We start from the raw sequence: 20,477 nt of genomic DNA on the forward strand, positions 1-20,477 counted from the left end.
GCTTTGACAACTATTTGAAAACAGAGCGGAAAATGTTTGCTACAGGAAACAATTAAAACTGAAGATTGTTTTCTATTCAATTAAACAGGTGTGTGGAATTTTCCATTACGCCTGCCAAGAGCATTTGCTAGGGGCGAAGATATTAGCAAAGCTTGTGAAGTCGGCTTTGCACCTGCCAATTGGAGGAAGGCTCCTTAATATCCTCTTCATAATCACAACAAAACTGCCAAGTGGCTATAGCAAATCTATATCATGGTAGACTTCATAATGGTTTTTAATATTATTTAGTTATATCGATTAACAAACCCACTTCGAAAGTATCTTGCAATCATGGTATTCTATGAGACCGAATTTCATCACAGCTTTTTGATCAAATGGTCTTGCATCTGGTCCCTTCGTCTACATATTTCATGCATGCTTACATGCTCAGCTTCACAGATTCACTTTTGGCACTAGAAAGGATGCTGAAAAAGCTCGATGAGTTTGCCTTTACACTCTTAAAAGTTTCTAAAAGCCCTTTAAACAAATCAATATTGCACATACCCTTCAACTATCACAATTCATGAGGCTGCATATCTTGCAAACATTCTGTAGATCAATTTCACCTTCCCCTTTCAAGGCACCAACGTTTTGCATACATGAATACCTGTATCTTTAAGATCTCCTGTTAAATACTTTAAATGGCTTGTCTGCGTTATCATATTTTCATGCATATTATCAATAAAAAAAATTGTTTTGATTGATGGTCAAACACAGATGTAGGGAACCTTGAGGATGGGGTATGTGAGGCTGTTGTGCAAGGATGCGTCTATTCTGGTTCCAAAAAGACAGTACAGATTGACTAATACGCATGTTAGTCGCGCATTTTACACCGTCGATTTTGCAATTAACGGTTGCGATTGACTAACCTGTCACTAACACGTTGTATGACAGGTCTGTTTTGGAGCTAGAATAGCCGCGGCCGTTGTGCAACTACCCACCTATGTGTGGCGACTATTATTTTTTGGAGGCTAACCACCTTACATAAATAAGGGGTAGGCACTATGGTCTTCTATGAATGGTCTCACTGTATATGTGTGGTCTAACACCATCAAGCCATTAAGTGAGAGTTATGGATTATGGATCCTAGACTTTAAGCAATAGGTTTGGATGCTCTTTGTGACTGAACATGGGTTTGTGTTCGGAGAGCTATGCCCACTTTTGTAGCCTTGCGATGTGTACTTTCCGGTGATGTAAATGAGTATGTATATGTACATTGTTTGTATGAAATGCTTATCTATTCATGTGATAGTTGTATATAGATGCTCAAAATGTATTATGTTGCTTGAAAGGTGTAAGTTTATTGTGTTTATTATGTCTTACGGATGCCTATATTGTTATGAAATTCTATAATAAGGAGTTTAATCATGCTAGAATGTTTATAACAAGTGATGGTATATTGAATGAAATTGAGTGAATTGGAGTGTTACTATATCTAAATGGGTAAAGGAGAATCTATCTTATTGTTCTATATGATTAATGTATAGATTTTTAATATTTAATGAATAGAAGAATTCTTTCTTTTCTAGCTTGCTTGAAACTGGAAGTCTAGGAAATGAATGGATTTGGATGGTTGTACATGTTGGCTAACCATTTTTATGAGTGGCTTAGCTATAGCTATATTTGTTGTATATATCCAAGAAACGGACACATATTTGTGAAAAGGACACACATATATTCTCTCTCCCTCTCCCTCTTTTTAGGCCTCTATATCTATATGATACAAAGTATATCTTATTTTTCATAACTTAGATGCCAAGATTCAATTTATAATGATAAAGATTATAATAAATAAAATTACAAATGGAGGTGAATTATATAAATTTTGTTTGCTTTCTTTTGTTTGCGTTTGTTTTTTGTTTATGTTTGCATTATATTTCAAAGCAAGAGTTTGTCAAATTTATTATGGGATTTAAAATGATTTGTTCTTATTCTCTAGTACTTCAACTTTTGAAAAAATAGTTATCAAAGTAGTTTGTTGAGGTATATCTCTTCCCTTCTCCATATTTCTTTCATCTGATAGACTCTATTTCTATCTAATTATCTATCTCTCTCTACTATATATTTCTCCCTCTTTATATATATCACTTCCTATCTCTATCTTTATCTTTCTATCTCTCCCTTTCCAATTGTATATGAGGAAGCGGATGCTGGAAACCTTGAGGATGGGGGTATGTGAGGTTGTTGTCCAACTAGGATCCACTACAAACCTGTGTGTGATGATTATCTCTTGAAAGCTAACCACCTTACATAAAACAAGGGGTAGGTACCACAGTCTTGTATGGAGAGTTGCATTATATATGTGTGACCTAACACCATCAAGCCACTAAGTGAGAGTTATGAATTATGGATCTCGGACTTTAGGCAATGGTTTTGGATGCTCTTTGTGACCGAGCGTGGATTTGTGTTCGGAGAGCTATACCCACTTTCGTAGCCTTGTGATGTGTACTTCCCAGTGATGTATATGAGTATGTATATGTATATTGTTTGTGTGAAATGCTTATCTATTCATGTAATAGTTGTATATAGATGTTTAAAATGTATTGTCTTGCTTGAAAGGTGTAAGTTTAGTGTGCTTATTATGTCTTATGGATGCCTATATTACTATGAAATTCTATAATAAGAAGTTTAATCATGCTAGAATGTTTATAACAAGTGATGGTATATTGAAAGAAATTTAGTGAATTGGAGTATTAATATATTTGAATGGGTAAAGGAGAATGTATCTTATTGTTCTATATGAGTACGATATAGTTTTTAATATTTAATGAATGGAAGACTTGTATAAAATTTATATCGCATAAAAGTTTATACGAGGAAGTAGACGCATGGAACCTTGAGGACGGGGGTATGCGAGGCTATTGTGCAACTAGGATCCACTACCCACCTATGTGTGGTGACTATCTCTTAGAGGCTAACCACCTTCTGTAAACAAGGGGTAGGCACTGTGGTCTTATATGCGTATGTTAAGGTGGTTTCTAGAGGCATTGATTTAGTAAGTGAACATGTTGAGCCCATTGCTAATGAAACTTGATTATCTTTTTGGTTCAAATGTTTTATTTTAGTTATAATTGGATCATTGTAAGTGGATACATAATTGAATTGAATCTGTCACTTCTTTGTTCAGCCATTTGTTGCACATATGACATATTTCTAATTGGTCTACTAATTGACCTCATGTAAACAGATTCATGCAATAACTAGACATTTTTTTCTCTAATTGACTATCCACGACTCTTCAACATACCCATTGCATGCCAAGGTGCAATTACTAGTTTGAATAATTTTTAATAATGACTTTTAATGTCATAAAAAATATATAAATAACTAAAAAAAAAATTGAACTTAATGAAAAAGTAATGCTTGAAAGAAAAAGAAGAAAAAGAATTAGAATAAAGCTAATTGTTTAATTGTTAAAAAAAAATTCTTTTTCTTTTTTAATACTTTTTTGTTTAGAAACTTAAAAAAATAAGATAGAGTATCTTAATATTAAAATATATTTTTATCAAAAGAATATAATAATTAAAGAGATTTTTTATAATTTGTAATTAATAATATCAAAATATATTTTTTTAAATTTATCTATTGAGTTTTTTTTTTAAATTTTAAAATCAATATAAATGTAAGCATACAGTTTGGATTAATTCTAATTGTTGCATCCTTCTCAATTTTGAATCATTGATTTCAAAAAATGGATGTTTCATTTCATATACGAAATGTCTTGGCATAAAAATATAACTTATATTCAACATAGATAAATTAATAATTAAACACTAAATTTTTTACTATCGTTCACACTACTCACCTTTTATATTTGTCCATTCTCTACTATTTTACCATTTAAAAGAACACAATTTTACAAAACAAAATCTATTTTTTTAACATAAAAATGTTTAAATAGGAATATAACTAACTATCAAATATAAGCTAAGGGATTCCTTGACCAAATTAAATGGTCACTCGAAATGGCGTTTGGTAAAGAAGCTCAAGTTCCCACACGTATGAGATACATTCACTCCAGAATGTTTGGAGCACATTTCAAAGAGCTTGGAGTGAGTATGCACCATCTGGTTCAAAAGCACCGACAAAAAATTTGAGCTCCTTTAGGCTAATTCTACTTTGAATCATAATTTCCTATTGAAGTGACTAAACTAACTCTTTGTGGTACGGTAGACCTAAAGTGTCCTATCAAGCTCTTTTGGTACTTTGAATCATAATTTCCTATTGAATTAGACATACATTGTTAATAGTTATTTGTGCTAATTTTCTCTGAATGCCTCTAAATACTGTTTGGTGCATGTCCACCATTCATCTCCCAAAGACAATGTTCCCCACATGATTGTCAGCTATTTAGGGGAAAGAACTCAGTAGTTGAGCATGTACCAATTGCTGTGAGGGTTGTTGATACCTTTTGTTCCAAAAATTGAACAAATAAAATCTATTATTTGAAACAAAAAACTATTAATTTTTGTTAGGAAATGTACCAACAGTTGTTAGGAAATGTACTAATAGTTGTTAAGAAATGTACTAATATTGTAAAAGGTAACCAATTAGGTGATGCCATGTCAGCTGCACAACTATTGGGGTCTCTTTCGCACGCTTATTGGTCTCATTTTGGGGGGGGGCTGTTTTGGACACCTTGGCAAAAAGCATGCTGATGTGGCATCATATTTGATGGTGTGGCCCTAAAACCTTAGTTATAAGCAAGGGACTTGCCAAGTAAGCTGCTGTAAAAAAATCAGAGTGATTTGAAATTTCCAAATAGGATTTTGAGAAGCGCGAAGTTAGGGTGCACAACTACTGGATCCTTTCCCCTATGTCATTTGCAACTTGAATGTTTTGATTTGCAACTTGCATCTATTTATAGCTATTTAGGTCATTTGTAGTGAATTGACATGTTATCTGTGGCGCCACTAGTTGCATTAAATATGACCCAACATGAATTTTACTAGCTCTTTAACCCTAACAAACAGTTTATTCGATATTTACAAAGCACTACCCTCTGCCTTTGTTGTCCATGCATACTCTTCAAAATGATCGTCTCTCTTAATTTTTAGTTCCTGCCTACAGGAAACTATAGCGGACGCTTCAAATGGTAATCAGTGATTAATCATTTCTCCTTGAGCCAATCAAGTTGCCTGAAAGTTTTGCATAGCTTTATTTCTAACTATGCTCAATTTTTAGTTAAAATTTTGGTGCACGATATGTTGGCAACCTCTTATTGGCTTTGCACACGGCTGACAGATGCATTTAGAATTGTTTATAGTTTCCTATAAGAGAGAATGCACTACTAACAAGGGCGGGCGGTGAAATAAAGGTCTTGGGTTTCCGAAAAGGAGGCTACATATTCTGACATACCATCACTGTCGCTGCTAGTCCCTACTGCTATTTTCATCCACCCATCTCTCTACATTTGTATTCTAGTAATGTGTGGCAGAGGCAAGTGAAACCCTAAGAATGCAGTGATTTTTGTGAATCTTCCTACAAACCGGAAACCTGTTTCGACATTCTAAAATACCAAACCGCTCTTCACCATCACATTTCTAGTACCAGAGGTCTCTTCCAATAATTTCCGACAAATAGATGATAATTGAAAAAGTGGTGAGTTGAATATTCACTTTTAAACATGTTTAGTTTTTTATGGTGTTTCATTGAAAACCCATTAAACGTTGAATTTATGTGGTTTTAGGTTGAGGATCTGTGTAAAGAGGCTTTTTCTCAACACCTACAATACCTTCTATTCCCATATTTTTTCAGGAAGCTTAAAATGCCCTCAGAACTTGTGCAAGCCACTAGAGATGCTCTAATGGATATGGATACAAAGATTGTTGTAAATGTTCAAAATCGGGAGGTTGGACACTGGCGATAAAGGTTTTCATTTTGGGCATGTAGTGCAGAGGACTTGTTGCTACTTAGGTAGTGTATGTGTATGCATCCTTGACATTCTCACATTCTTTATAGATGCAAATGAGGACATTCTTCATAGAAATGTCTGGTTCATATTGCATTTAGATAATGCAAGTCTCCTTTTCAACAAATTTTCTTTGCTCAAGTATAACCTTAAAATTGTTCTATTCCATTGCCAAAGCTTACATTGCATATCAATGGTTTTGTTTGTCAAAAATTTTATTCTGTAAACATCATCAAAAGATAAAATTTGCTAGCCTAATGGTTTTATATCCATTTATTGTGCATCTTCCCTAAACTAGTTAAAAATCGGGTTATTAACTTTCCAGTAAATATTAAACAGAATAGCTTTCCTTGCTCAGGTGGGTAACAAGCATTTGCTATTAAAAAAAATAAATGTATGTTCTTCTGTATTAAAGACCATAAATTTACAGTAATCAAGAATAGGTAGAAGAAAGCATGATATTGGGAATGGCACCCCTTTTTGTAAACAGAATCACTCTGCTCTACTCGGCCAAAATGTTCTTAAATTTTCTAATATGACAACAATCTTGTTTTTGCTTTAAGATAATAATGTGGAAGAGTCAAGTGATGTCCCCAACAATAATGAAAGTGATGTCCTCAACAATAATGAAGCTGGAGAAGTAAACAAGACTATCAAAAATGCTTCATCAAAAGCAGCCAACAATTACACTATATCATTGACCTGTAGAATCTCTTCTTTGGCACCTTCCAAAATTGGTGCATTTTACTCATAATATAAATGATTGGAAGACTACTGCATAGGTAGCAGCACTTGATTACAATCTTGATATCTTTCAATACATGTCTCAAATTGAAACAAAGTCACAAATGTTAGTCCAATCTACAAACTTTGTATGGATTTGCCAAAACAAAGGTAGGATTTTAATCCTAACCTTGAAAAATGCAGTCAAGGGGTTTCAAAAATTAGTAATACCTTGCAGCACCACTTCTTTAATTTTGTGCAATTGTACTATCACAAAATTTGTGTGGAGTACATTCTCTTAACATTGTGGTCATTTGGACATTATCTGAACTTACAACTGCAAGTGCCAAAACACCCTATAATTGGCATATAAATTTGGTTTATGCTTCCCCCTAGTATTAGTACTTGCTCGTATCACCATTAAATTTCAATTGGTTGTCCAAACCACTTATCAATTATTTTTTTCTTAGTCTTAGATAAATTCCTTTGGTTTCAATGAGACACAATTATATAAGTGATTTAAGGTACAATCTTCCAAACAACTGAATTCAATCTTTTATAATTTTATCCGAAAGTGGGTCTTGTAGTAGGACCTAAATTTCAAACCTGAAAACACCTTAATAGTTTAATCTCCAGAAATGTTGCAAATTGATGCAATATGAAAAAGTTGTTCTCAAGTCCAAATTCTAGAGTTATTTGAAGTTAAGTGGTAGCGGATTTAGGCAATTTTAATTCCCTATTTTGACGATTTCTTAAATTAATGTTTCCTTATACGGATTGACAACTTCTTTAGCTATGTCATTCAGTTGAAAATTGTTCTATTTCAAACTTGGAAAATTGATACAATTTTAGGTGCATAAAAAGATTCTAGGTTTTAGGCATCTAGAAAATTTGAAGGGGGTGAATCGTCTTTTGGATGGGCTTTTTTATTTCTAAGTTTAGAACTCAACCAAAGGGACAGTACTTTGGGCCTTTTCAAAAGTTATTACCCTATTTTCAGTGTCTGTAGAGCTCAACTACTTATGAATGAGATAACATGGCGTGAGGACCAACAATGCATGGTTCCACTATAGAATCTCCTGCACTACAGTTGCCAAAATATCTAAATGGATAAGAACAACATTCGGCAAGCCACGAAATGATGTCATAACTTAAAATGGGAAATGAATTTGGCTCATTGAAAGTTGTCCAGTACTTCACTCTGTCCCCAAATTCACTGAAAAAAACTTTTGCAAAGGCTCTAAACTTTATTTAGTGTAGCTTAAAAGTTACAACACAATGGTGGGTTCGATACGAAGCATGTTTATGATGCATCCATGGTTGGAAGATCCAATAAAGGACTTTCAAACATTGCAGCAAAACAAAAAACACTCAAACATAATACACAACAAAATATCAAAAATTCATATAAAGAATTGAAATCAATTGATTCAAATCAAAATAGCTTCATGAGCTTGATACATGCTAGGTGTTAGCTGCTTCAGTACAAATTATATCTACAAATCTCAATTACAATTTAGTTTTCCTACTTATCCTCTTTCCCTTCCAGAGTTACTCCAATCAAATTATAGCAAGCTTTTCTATATATAGAAGATGTATAATTGCTATGCATTAGATGGAAACATGACACACTATTATAGGTGAATATGATACGAATTAAAGCCATTAACATTAAATGTGTAATGCCCCGCTAGGAAACCCCGAAGGGATTAAGCCAAAACTCAAGAATAGAGTGCAAAATTTTTTTTTTTAAAAGTTACAACACATAAGATGCAACAAGATACCAAAGATTCAGATTGCATAGCGGAAGACTTCAACTAACACCTAGAGAGTTTCCCAACGAGATTACTTAAATTTTCACAATACACTTTACTCACACAATTAATCCAAAAGCTGAATATCTTAATAACGAGATAATTCACAATCAGGATAATTTCCTTCAAAGGACTGAAATGTAAATCACAAGCAAAGATGCATCATTAAGTTCCATTCATAATCTTCATTCAAGCTTTTCATTTAAAATAACAAACCATACATCTAACATTCTATTTCACTAGGATTTCATCATAACATAAGAGATCTTTCCAAACATATTTAAATTCCTTAACAACAACTGAGTATAATTCATTACTCTAAGATACATTATTCCATATTCCAACTTATTGCATTTAAAGGACGATTACACACATGCATTTGCGATAAATCGCATCTCAACCAATTATGTATTCGATCCACATGGCATTTAAGATAGAACTGAATATAAGCATTTAAAGTTAATTCCCATTTATCCACTTAACCATTTTAACATAAGCTAAACATACATGATAAAGCTGAATGAAGAGACATAAGAGAATGCATCACATAACACCATAATGATCTCGGAGTTCACCCCTAAAGGGCTACATCTCCGGGTCTGCGCAACTGCAAGACCCCTCTGATAATTAATAAAGTTAAGAGTACAAGAGGTTACACTATACAATCCAGCCATCAAGGCGATACATAAGCAATATACAACGACCACAACGATCAATAATACATAAACGATCCTTACAAAGAACAGGATCCAGCTGAACATAATCAAAACTAGAATAAGAGGTCCAAGAGAGCATTTATAAAACTAAGCCATCACCACCCAAGGTCTAACATGAAACCGACACTCACAAGGGCAGAGACAAAGGACGACTCTCAAAGGTACTCAAACAGGACAAACAACAACACACTAGCGAACGTAGGGACAAGTGTCATCACACGACCTGGTATGGATACCATGGCAAGTCTTCATAGGTCCCGGTCCATACACTGGTAACCCTGGCAACCTAATCCGAACTTCCGGCCCATCCAAGCTTCATGTGGACCCACACATCCTCTCGTGAAGACAAGGAAGATGGTTTGCCATTTCAGGCCTTCTCACAGCATGCCGAATCTATGATAGCATTCGTCCCATGTGTGAGGCACATTATCTTATTTAGAGATTATTTTCTAATCTACTTAGGTTATCACTTATTAGACTCACTTCCGACGGGTTATCCAGCAGCCACTTTGGGCGCGGCCCCCAATCGAAAGCCACTTTCCCATACGACACTAGATTAACTCAGACGAACTCAAACCAAGGAATACACATGGTCAGACGAACGGAGTTCAAGAAGAGGAAGACAATCATCTGGTCAAACACGACTCAAGGATGAACACTTACTGACGGTACTCTAACTAGAGACCTAACAAATTAAGGTCAACCACAATCATCATTCGACTCACACACAAGAAGGATATGATCAATTATGACAACATCACAAAACAACAATCAACTCGAAACCGAGGACTGAAACAAAGCAAAACATGCCATTTCATAATTAAAGGCGAATACAGAAATTAAACTCGCAAGGGCGATAATCAGAAAAGATAATATTCCTCAAATTGATTTAAACATTACAAGGCGATCAAGTTTTCTACAAGATCCAAATCAGATTACAGTTATCTACCACAACTGGGGATAAGTTGTTCTTGGTTTTCTAACTCCTAAGGTTCAAGCATTGAACAGGCAAAATAAGCCATAATGAGTTTTAACCAATTCATATTAATAAAATTCAGACAACCATTAATCGACTAAAATAAGATATTTAATCTCCAATCCAAAATGTCATTAACATACTGGTCTAAGATCAAACTCTACAGATTCATAATTTCAATTCCAGATGCAATATACGGATTACGGAAATAAAAATATAAAAAGAGAATCTAAATAATCTAATCATTTCCAAAAGCACATCGTTTCAATTCAAACACCCAACGATAAATACTTCACTACTTCTCAATTAGCCGAATGCTCTAATCAGCTAGAGGGTGAGATCTAGATTCACTAATCCCAGATCAATTAGAATATAAACAACAATATTCAATTGCAAAAGTTCACAGTTTCAGAACTTAATCAGGAAGAGAGCAAAAATCATGAAATGAAATTGAATAGCTAATTCACCTATAAACTCCGTTATAGCACTAATCAATATCCAAATATCATTTTCCAAGATTAATGCCACCATATTCCTAATTTAAGAAACTAACTAAAACTTAACATTAAGATAACTTACATTAAAAAGATACTAATATCCTATGCATTTTCTTTCCTTCCCTTTTTTTTTTAAATGATAAAAAAAAAATACATTAAAAATAAACCATGAATCAACAACTATGATTTCATTTAACAAATAAATGCATTTTTAAAAAGGTTAGGGCGAAGCGAGCTGGGAAGGGCCGTGCCCTAACCCTAGCCGCAGGGGAAGCACGTGGCGACGCTCACGGTGGTGCCCGCAGGCCCGCAGCGCCCTGCGGCCACCGCCGTGAGCCGCAGGCGGCGTTGGACGCAGACCACCACGGACGGGAGCGGGGGAGAAGGGGGAGGAACGTGCGGGGGAGAGGGGAGGGGGAGCGGGTGGAGCTCCGCTCCCCGCCTCCAAACCCCAACCCGCGGCTTAAACAACAAACAAATTACGCCCAGTCCGAAATAAGTTAAAATGCCCAGTTCGGTGATGACGCGTTTAACACAGCGCTAAGCAAAATAAAACACAGCTTGGTCTATTTAATAAATTTGCTATAAAAAAATGCACAGTTCGATTTCAATAAACCCAAACGCCCATCACAAAGATTTATAATGAAATTTTGATTTACTATACATTCATTTAAACAAATTGAGATTGATATCACGATTTCATGTTGGGTTTTCTCATCCTTTACAAAACCCAAGGGTTTCAGACGCCCAAAAACAAAGAGGATTTAACCAACATCTCAAAACCAAAATCTCAAACCAAAATTTCCAGCCAATTTAAAATGGACAATCACATTGATTTTCAATAACAAGTTCAGAATCCTACCTTAAAACGCAATCCTGGAATGGCTGAAGGAGAGCCCCAATCTCCAGCTCCCAAATCCTCCAATTTTCATTCCCAACCAAAATCTTCTCCAAATTTGTCTCCCCTTCCATTTTTCCCCAAATTTGGGTTATATGGAAGAGTTGACCCAAAAATCCCATTTTTGGAATAAAATTTCTTATTTAAAAATAATTCACAAAATTTAATTCCTTTCTCACAAACACAACAAATTAACTTGCCTTTTCAATTCAAAATTCGATTTCTCATTTAAACAAATTTAATCTTTCTAATTTAATAATCCAACAGAATACAATTAATCTATTGCGATAAAATATCAGACTTTCTCTTTCAACAGCATAAACAAAATGCATTAAATATTCGAAAACAGACATTTAATCGGATTTACTTCCAATTTAACATAGGCAATTCATTAACAACGAAAATCGCATAACGAAACCAGAATAATCTAATCCTTTAATCATCAATGCACAAACGCATATTTAAACAAGACAATTACTAAAGACTAAATAATCAATTTAATCATGCACACCAAGCACGCAAAATGAGAAGGTCAACCAAACAGACGACTCGCAAACCCAAACAAAAAGGGATTACCGACGACGACTGGCGATGCTCACTAGAGCACGACTAAGGTCAACTAGGGTCTTACGACCACCTAATCCGACTCTAAGGATTAAAAAGGGTACACTCAAACCTGCACATCCAGGTGAAGACGAACCTCGCACTCATGCGGCATTGTACCTGAAAAATCCTGCAACCAAGAGTCATACATGCATACATATATAAAATTTACTGAAAGTGTTAGCTCGATGTTAATACCACGAAATAGGTACACTAACAACTTGCATACAACTAGTGAGAAACCACATCAATAGCAATGCGTAAAATCAACATCTGACTATAACATAATATTACGATTAACAAATCAAGATTAAACCAAGGTTAGAAGTAGATTAGGGTAGGGGTACTACAAAATGAATTGGTATTCAACTAACATTGGAACTAGGTGAATATGATATGGATTAAATCCATCAACATTAAATGAATTGGTATTCAAATAGCATTGGAACTTGGTGTATCACCTTGTGTAGTGTGTAGGTTCACTAGCAACATGCAGAATCACAATCTATGATGCACCTCAAGCTAAGAGTCTTCAAATTCAATGCAGTTCCATACACAACTCATTTGAGGACCCATACTGAAATAGGTAATATTTTTGGTTGGCCCAAGTTTCAAATACTTGGGTCGTGGTGCATACAAGTTATTATTATAAAATGAATAGTTTGGTATTGGTCCAGGTTCTTTGAGGTGGAAAACATAAATGCAGTGATTAGGATTACATGAAAATTTTATTGAACATCTAGGATGTTCTATTGGAATTATCTTCACAATGCAAACCAAGATCTTCAAAGTTAGATACCACATAGCTTACTACTTCTTGTGTTGACTATTCCTATTATTATACACAACTCATCTGAGGACCCGTACTAAAATAGGTAATATTCTGGGTTGGCCTAGGTTTCAAATACTTGGGTCACGGTGCAAACAAGTTACTGTTATAAAATGCACAATTTGGTATTGGTCCAGGTTCTTTGAGGTGGAAAACATAAATGCAGTGATTAGGATTACATGAAAATTTTATTGAACATCCATGATGTTCTATTGGAATTATCTTCACATTGCAAACCAAGATCTTTAAAGTTAGGTACCACATAAATTACTACTTCTTGTGTTGACTATTCCTATTGTTATAAACATGAAACTTCAAGCCTACACGTCCTTCAATACAACTATCTATCCCTCCTACCATCATAATTTAATATGCACACTACATAGGCATGATGGCAATATTGACTCCTGCTAAGAGAACTTCCAAAACATTTCCCACAAAATTGCAAAAATACCATATGAAACATACAAGAAAGACAACTCACCAACTGTATTCATGTTGTGCAAATTCCAGATTGATGAGACATTCACACTGGCTATGAACAACACCATTGTTCAAATTGCCAAACATTGAAGTTCCATCCCAAGTGTACATGCCTCTGAAGAACATGATATTGTCTACACTGAACATGCTTATGGTTTTTAAAAATTAGAACATTATCATTTTTTTCGTATTCTAGATTTTTAAATATTGAAGACTTTTTTCTTATGTTCTCTCAATTTCATCTATTCTACTCTATCTTTTAGGTCTGTCTGCTTCTATTTTACACCCCACTATGTTTCCACTTATTTTTTTATCAACACAAAAAGCCTTAAAATAGTTCAACCATTTACTTACTCTTATTATTGTTCATGTTCTTCTGCAACAAAAAATCAAAACAACCAATAAGCCACCTCTTCAGCATCCTAACTGAGATCCTGATCTCAACATAGATTTGTTCATCAAATTGACATTTAATTTACTATCAGCATCAAGTTTGCACTTGTTATGTTTTTTGGAGGTAGATTCCTGGATAACCACTTTGCTAACAATGCAAATGACAATCAATAAGAAGTGTTAAGTTTTCCCAGTTGATATTAATACAATCAAAGAACTTCTATTATAAACTATGTAGTGGTTTTTTAACATCAATGTATTGTGTCATACTCTCTAATCCATCATTGATATTATGACACTGTATTGCTTCTAGTTTTTTACAGTGGACATTGCCTGCACTAAATGTGGTTTATCTTTGTGTTGTTTTTATGAATTGTCTAAAGTTGCTTTATGCTGGGATGCTAATTTAATAATTGAAGCAAAATATTGGTATATTTTCAGAGACAGGAAAATTGCACCCTTTGGATAATGTTTATAGCAATTCGGTTTTATGTGCTTTCATGGACTGTATGGACTGTAGAAACTTAATGTCTCAAAAGGTGTCTGTGTTAGCTGTTCACTACCAACAATCTGTTGGAAATTTTCATTGATCAAACAGGGGCTCTGGTTCTACAAGGAGCTTGCAAAATCGCCACTCCATCTCAGTCAATGCAATGGTAAATAAACTTTAATATTTTTTAAGTATTTATTCTTACTTTTTTTTGATTCAATCGTGTCTGTGTTTTCGCATCAATGTTTCAAATCTCTCTGTGATTGATCATCATGATGTTAGAGAGTTCAAAGAGTGTTTCTGCATTGACGTTTTGGATCACACTTTGTGATCCATCAAGCTCCCTAACATCCTAATGATGGATCACACTCACAGAATGTGATCTAAAACATTGATTCAAAAACATATACACAATTAAATCCAAAAACAATAAAAATAAGTAATTACTCTATTAAATTTTAAAGAACTAGTAGTAATTGATATGCTTCTTGTTGTTGTTTGCCAATAGCTGCAGGAGCTCCAAATATTTCTCCATCTACAGGTATGTTTACATTTTCTTTTGGCTTGGCTTAAATGCCATCTACATCTGTAGTTAAAGGGTAATTTTAGATAGAGAGAGTTGTGTTATTTCCTTTTTCCAACTGATGTGAATATAAATTTTATAATAAAAAGAGTGTGTAACATATTTTAATGGTTGCACACGCAGGCTCTAGTGAACCACCAGCAACAAAAACTTCTCCTTTATCTTCCCCTACAACTCCAAATGCAGTGTCTCCTTCATCCAAGACACCATCTTTATTTCCTCCCACAACTTCTGTAGGAGATATTTCTCCAACACCCAGTGAAAAGCCAACATCTAAAGCAGGAGCCCTTTACACAACATCTACCATTATCAGTGCTTTAGTAGTAGCAATGGTAGGTATCATTATTTGGGGAACATCTTTCTTCTATATCTGCGTTGGATATTCTAAAATGGACCTGAGTGTATTGTGGAGTGCATAAAGTCTTTCAACAACTTCCTCCTATTTAGGTAGTTATGTATTCTTTCTGGGTTTTATGTGTTGTGTGCACAGTATTATGTTAGTGATTTTTTGTAGCTATTCATTTGTCCTTTAAATAAATAAGGATGTATGCATTCACTCTAAATGTCTAGACTGTTTCACCTACCTGATGATATTTTTGTATGATGTAACATATTTTATATTAATACACATATGTATTATTTTTAAAAATTTGTATGTAAATGATCACTGCTTTATGAAACCAAATGTCCGTTTTCACTTTCACATTTATATGTCCACTACTTTATTCACTTCCTTAATATATTTTCATAATATTTGTAGGAGGTCTGATCATTATTAAGAGAGTGCCCTGTTTTGGGCATTGCCATTTTTCTGACTTAGAGTTTCCTTTTTGTTAATATATAACTATTTGTATCAGATTTAATAATTAATTAATTAATCAATTGTTGCAGCAATTTATTGGTGTGTTCTATTTTTCTCTGTTTATCAATAAGTTTTGTGTTTCTCTACTATGCCCTGTTTTGTATAATGAGAAAACCAACATTCCCTTTCAGAGTTTGAAACCTGATTTGTCTAGCAAGTGTATCAATTGCCTGGCAGGAGACAAAAATTTAATAGTGTTCTATATGCTTTTTAGATGGATATTGCACATACTAATATATCTCCTTTTCCCTAAATCTGTACTAATTATCTATTTGATTTGACTACTACTCTGCCAGACCAAACAACCACATTCCCTGCCTGCTAGTGCTTGGCAGGAACTATGCTGCTTGTAGCTCTTGTTTCTTTAAGCAAAGCCTCATCTTACTGAAAACAAGAATGATGTCGAGGAAAGATACCAATGAAAAAAATTGAGAAGTAAAAGAATTGGGTGGTGACAACTGGGCAGATGAAGTGGGCGCAGGAGCTCACTGTGTTCTGCGACGCTTTTTCACCGAAAGTTCGTGCAACCATTCATTGTGGCATCTTGATATTGTACAAGTTGGGAACAAGGAAAAAGGGTCAGAGATAAAACGTCTTCCATACTCTTGTCTTATGTACCAAAACTCTAGGTATAATTTTTTGGCAAGAACAAATGAATTACAAATCTGATAGGAGAAGCGTACCAGTAGTTATAGCTAATTTCATGCACCCACGGATTCTAAACGGTATATCAAATTTTGACGACTTTTTTTTTTTTTGTGTCCGCATGCGACTTAACTGCTTATAGCTATTGTTTCGGCTTTGCATGTTGTGGGATCCATTATGCACGCAAGGGTCACAAAGTACACTTTTCAAAATGTTGTCCAATACTTTTCTAAAGATGCTCCAATAACTGTGCACTTAAAATCACTAGTACTTATACACAAATGCCCTCGTGTGCTATAGGTACCAATATAAGTGCACAAATAGGCCAGTTTTCATCCAAAAAGTTAAAAAATGAGCTACTATTGGTACATGTGTAATTTATTAATGAGCCTTTAAATTGGGGGTTTGGGTGTACAAGGAGTGAATGGTTATTAGAACATGAATGGTAACTGTTACTCTTCCCCTATTCGATTGTTTACAAGAAATTTTGCTAACGGGTTTTTGTGTCCTAAATGAGAATAAATGATTCGTCTACATTTCTATGTATTCATGATAATGAATAAAATAGTGTATTTTTGTGTAGTGTTTTCTTTGATATTCATTCATGTATATTTTGTAGAATTTCTAACCTAAATGTTATATTTGAAAGCTAAAGAAACGAACTTTAGATCCATAATCATTAAATATACAAGTGGTAATGGAAGGATACAAAAGGAAAAAGGGTCAGAGACAATATGTCTACCATAGTCTTGTCTTATGTGCCAAAACACTAGGTATAACTTTTGACATGAACAGATGAATTACAAATCTGATATTCGATTGTTCATAAGAAATTTTGCTGAAGGTGTTTTTTTCTCCTGAAGGGAAACAAATTATTCATCTACATTTCTATGTATTTACTGATATTGAATAAGACAGTATATATCTATCTGGTGTTTTCTTTGATATTCACTAATCGATATTTGGTAGAATTTCTAACCAAAATGTTGTATATGAATACCAAAAGAAATGATCTTTAAATCGATAATCATTAAATATAAAATGCTATCAACTAAACTAGCAAATCAACAAGCTAGAGTGAATATTAAAAATACACCGTAAGGATACCCATGTTTAGATCCCCCTGTGAATGAGAATTATATTATCTATAATTCCTCTCAAGGGATTTAGCAAGATTTTCTTAGTAGGTATGGCTGAAATAAATGATAATATATAACACAAATCTAGCTTGGAAGTCCTTAAGATGAATGGTTGTTGTCCGTGGTATATTTTAGTTGCTATATTTCTTCTCATTGTTAGGCCTTAAGGTATCTCTAGTGTTGAGCATTGCTATATAAAAGTCATTATAGATTGGCACATTTTGCTGTAAGTTTGATGACTGGTTTTCGAATGAATCTACACTATAAATACTTGACTTTATTAGTCATAAGATGTTTTGTATTAGTTAAAAAAGGTGGTATTGGATGTTGACAGGTAAAAGCATATTTTTATTAAAAAAATATTTGTTTATTTTTATTAAATATATTTTTTCATATTTAGTTGATAGGTATGTTTATATATGTGTCTATTGAACATCTTATAATATTTTTAGGTGTTCTTAGTAGTTTATAATAATATAATTGGTTCAATAATATAAGAGATTTTGATTAATACATTAAAAATAAATGACTTTTAATGTATCATAATTTATTGATATAAACTATTTTTAATAAACATTAATTTGAATAAGGTAAAAGAAAGCATGTTTTCTTTTCATATGAGGCTAGAACCTCGTGTTAATGGCTCTAATCAAGTTGGAGGACCCTCTTCTAGCTTTAGTGTTCCACATGAGACTTCCTTTGTCTTAATGGGAAGCTTTGGTAAAGCAAAAAAATAGGTATGATGGTACCTTGACTTGTCTTGATCTCATCTTTTCAATTCCCTTGTGATGCTAGATGCCAAAACTCTCATGTCTCAATCAACTCAATGGACTATTGAATTTTCTTATATATAACTAATTCTACTATTGAGAGACTCATTGCTAAGATAGATTGTATGCTTGTGATGAAGTTTTTTTTGGAAGGAAACCAAATATTAACACTATTTGGAAACTAATGACTTTGAGGTTGAGATTAAAAGGATACCTAGAGTCGGCTACCTTTTCCAAAGACATTTTCCTTGCCCTCCATGGAAGATTGTGCTAGGATCTTTGTAACATGCCCTTAGTTTCTAGGGAGAACCATTTTTTTTAATACAAAATAGAAAGCTTGGTTTTAACCTAAATGTAGATCTTTATGTGATGGCCAAAACTTGGATAAATATTGGGAGGAGAAGATAATTGTAGGGATTCCCAACTCCTTTAGCCAATTCATCACCCTAGACAACGTTATAGGAAGGGAAAAAATAGTTTTACTCAATATTATTTTAATGTCACTATCAACAACATTGTTCACGTTAGTGTTAGCAAGTTTCCTCCTCCTAATTCAAGCTTTCCTAGGTAGATTTTCTCAATCACTCTTGGTTGCACTAAGTTGCATGCTTCATTCTAAATAGCAATTGTTATTCTAGTCAACTATGGTTATCACTATTCAACCATGCAAGAAGAAGTTGTGAGTTAAAAAAATAGGTGTCAATAGTCTAAAGAACTGATCATACTTGGAAACAAAACCAAAGGAAACATTAGCACGAACAGTAGAAAAAACTCCATCATAATATGACAAAGGAGAGGCATGACAGGTCCATTGAAATGTGTCACAAAGGAGAAGATGAAGGTGATGTCCGTGCAGAAAGAACATGACCTTGGCATGCATATAGAAACACAATTTTACATCAGCTTCCATGGTGATGGTAATCTTCAGAAATCTGTCTGCAAATAATTGTGTTTAGTTTCTTCTTCTTAGCTCATAGACTTTGATACCATGTTAATTTTTTTTGCATAATAGTATACAGATCTAGTTGAAAAGAAGAAACAAAACTGAAATTACTGTGGAATCATAAAGTAGAGGATATGCATGAAGAGTTAAACTGAAATTTCAAGGAAGACACAGAGTTTAACAACACACTCCTTGGTTAGCTTACGCATGTCTAGCAATGCATGAGTACCTGTTACAGTGGAACAAAAGTTTCCTGTAAATCATGGCCACCAAACTATTGCATGCGCTAACAGATTTGATTAAGCAAAAGCAATATACGGAGGCTCCAATTTTGTCTTCAGATGATCTATAAACAAGCTTCGAGTCTTGTTTTTTACAGGCGCGTGAGGTAGTAAATTTTGATCCCAAATGAATGACATTTTATTGTTTCGTTCGATGATGATTTCAACGTGTATTCTATTGTACGTAGAGTGATTTGTTTCCTGATGTTTCGACAAATGTTTTTTTCTTCGCACATAATCTTCTCTCTTCTCTTTAAAATCAGTAACTTCCAAAATTGTAAAATGATGAAATGGGAATCAATATGTCTAAGCAGTAAATCAATTTAAAGTTCAAATCTAGAGGGCTAGTTCATGCGCTAAAATAAAGTGTCAATCTGGGGAGTTTGTTTTTCGTGTTCTTGAAAACTGTAAAAATTCGTGTATGACATTATTATTAGTGTCACAAGAAGCTGAATGGGTCCTACACTGCATAATCTACAACCACTTATCTCCTTTCACATAAGTTTTTTTCTTTTTGCTCCCTCTATCTTCTCAGCATCAGTAGAATCTTGGCTGATGATCACTGTGTGAGTATTTTTTAACAAGCGACAGTCAATTTTTTTTAAGTGCACGATCAAAAAATTATAGTCGAAATTGCTCATATGTAGAAGCTATCGGATCATTAGGAGACAATTCCTTCTAAAATTTTGTAGTTGAACCTACACAATGATCTAGTTAGAAGAAAAAGAAGAAAAATTTAGAAAAAATAGAGAATAATAGAACTGGAAATAACAATGAAATTCTATTAATCATTTTCAATCAGTATGAATTACAAAGTATAAGAAAAACTGAAGAGGCAGAAAGAAAAATCCTTCGTTAACTTAAATGCAAACACATCATGCA

General features: G+C 33.9%; 1 long non-coding RNA gene across 1 annotated transcript; it reads left to right on the top strand.

Annotated features, from left to right (window-relative positions):
- Positions 1-5,373: 5,373 nt before the first annotated feature.
- On the top strand, positions 5,374-15,527 carry LOC131873745 (uncharacterized). Its single transcript, XR_009371647.1, has 5 exons — positions 5,374-5,640; positions 5,729-5,955; positions 14,481-14,538; positions 14,881-14,913; positions 15,079-15,527. It is a non-coding gene; the product is annotated as an uncharacterized LOC131873745 (long non-coding RNA).
- Positions 15,528-20,477: the final 4,950 nt, after the last annotated feature.

The sequence above is a fragment of the Cryptomeria japonica genome, chromosome 2 (assembly GCF_030272615.1).
Source record: "Cryptomeria japonica chromosome 2, Sugi_1.0, whole genome shotgun sequence".
NCBI classification, from domain to species: Eukaryota; Viridiplantae; Streptophyta; class Pinopsida; order Cupressales; family Cupressaceae; genus Cryptomeria; species Cryptomeria japonica.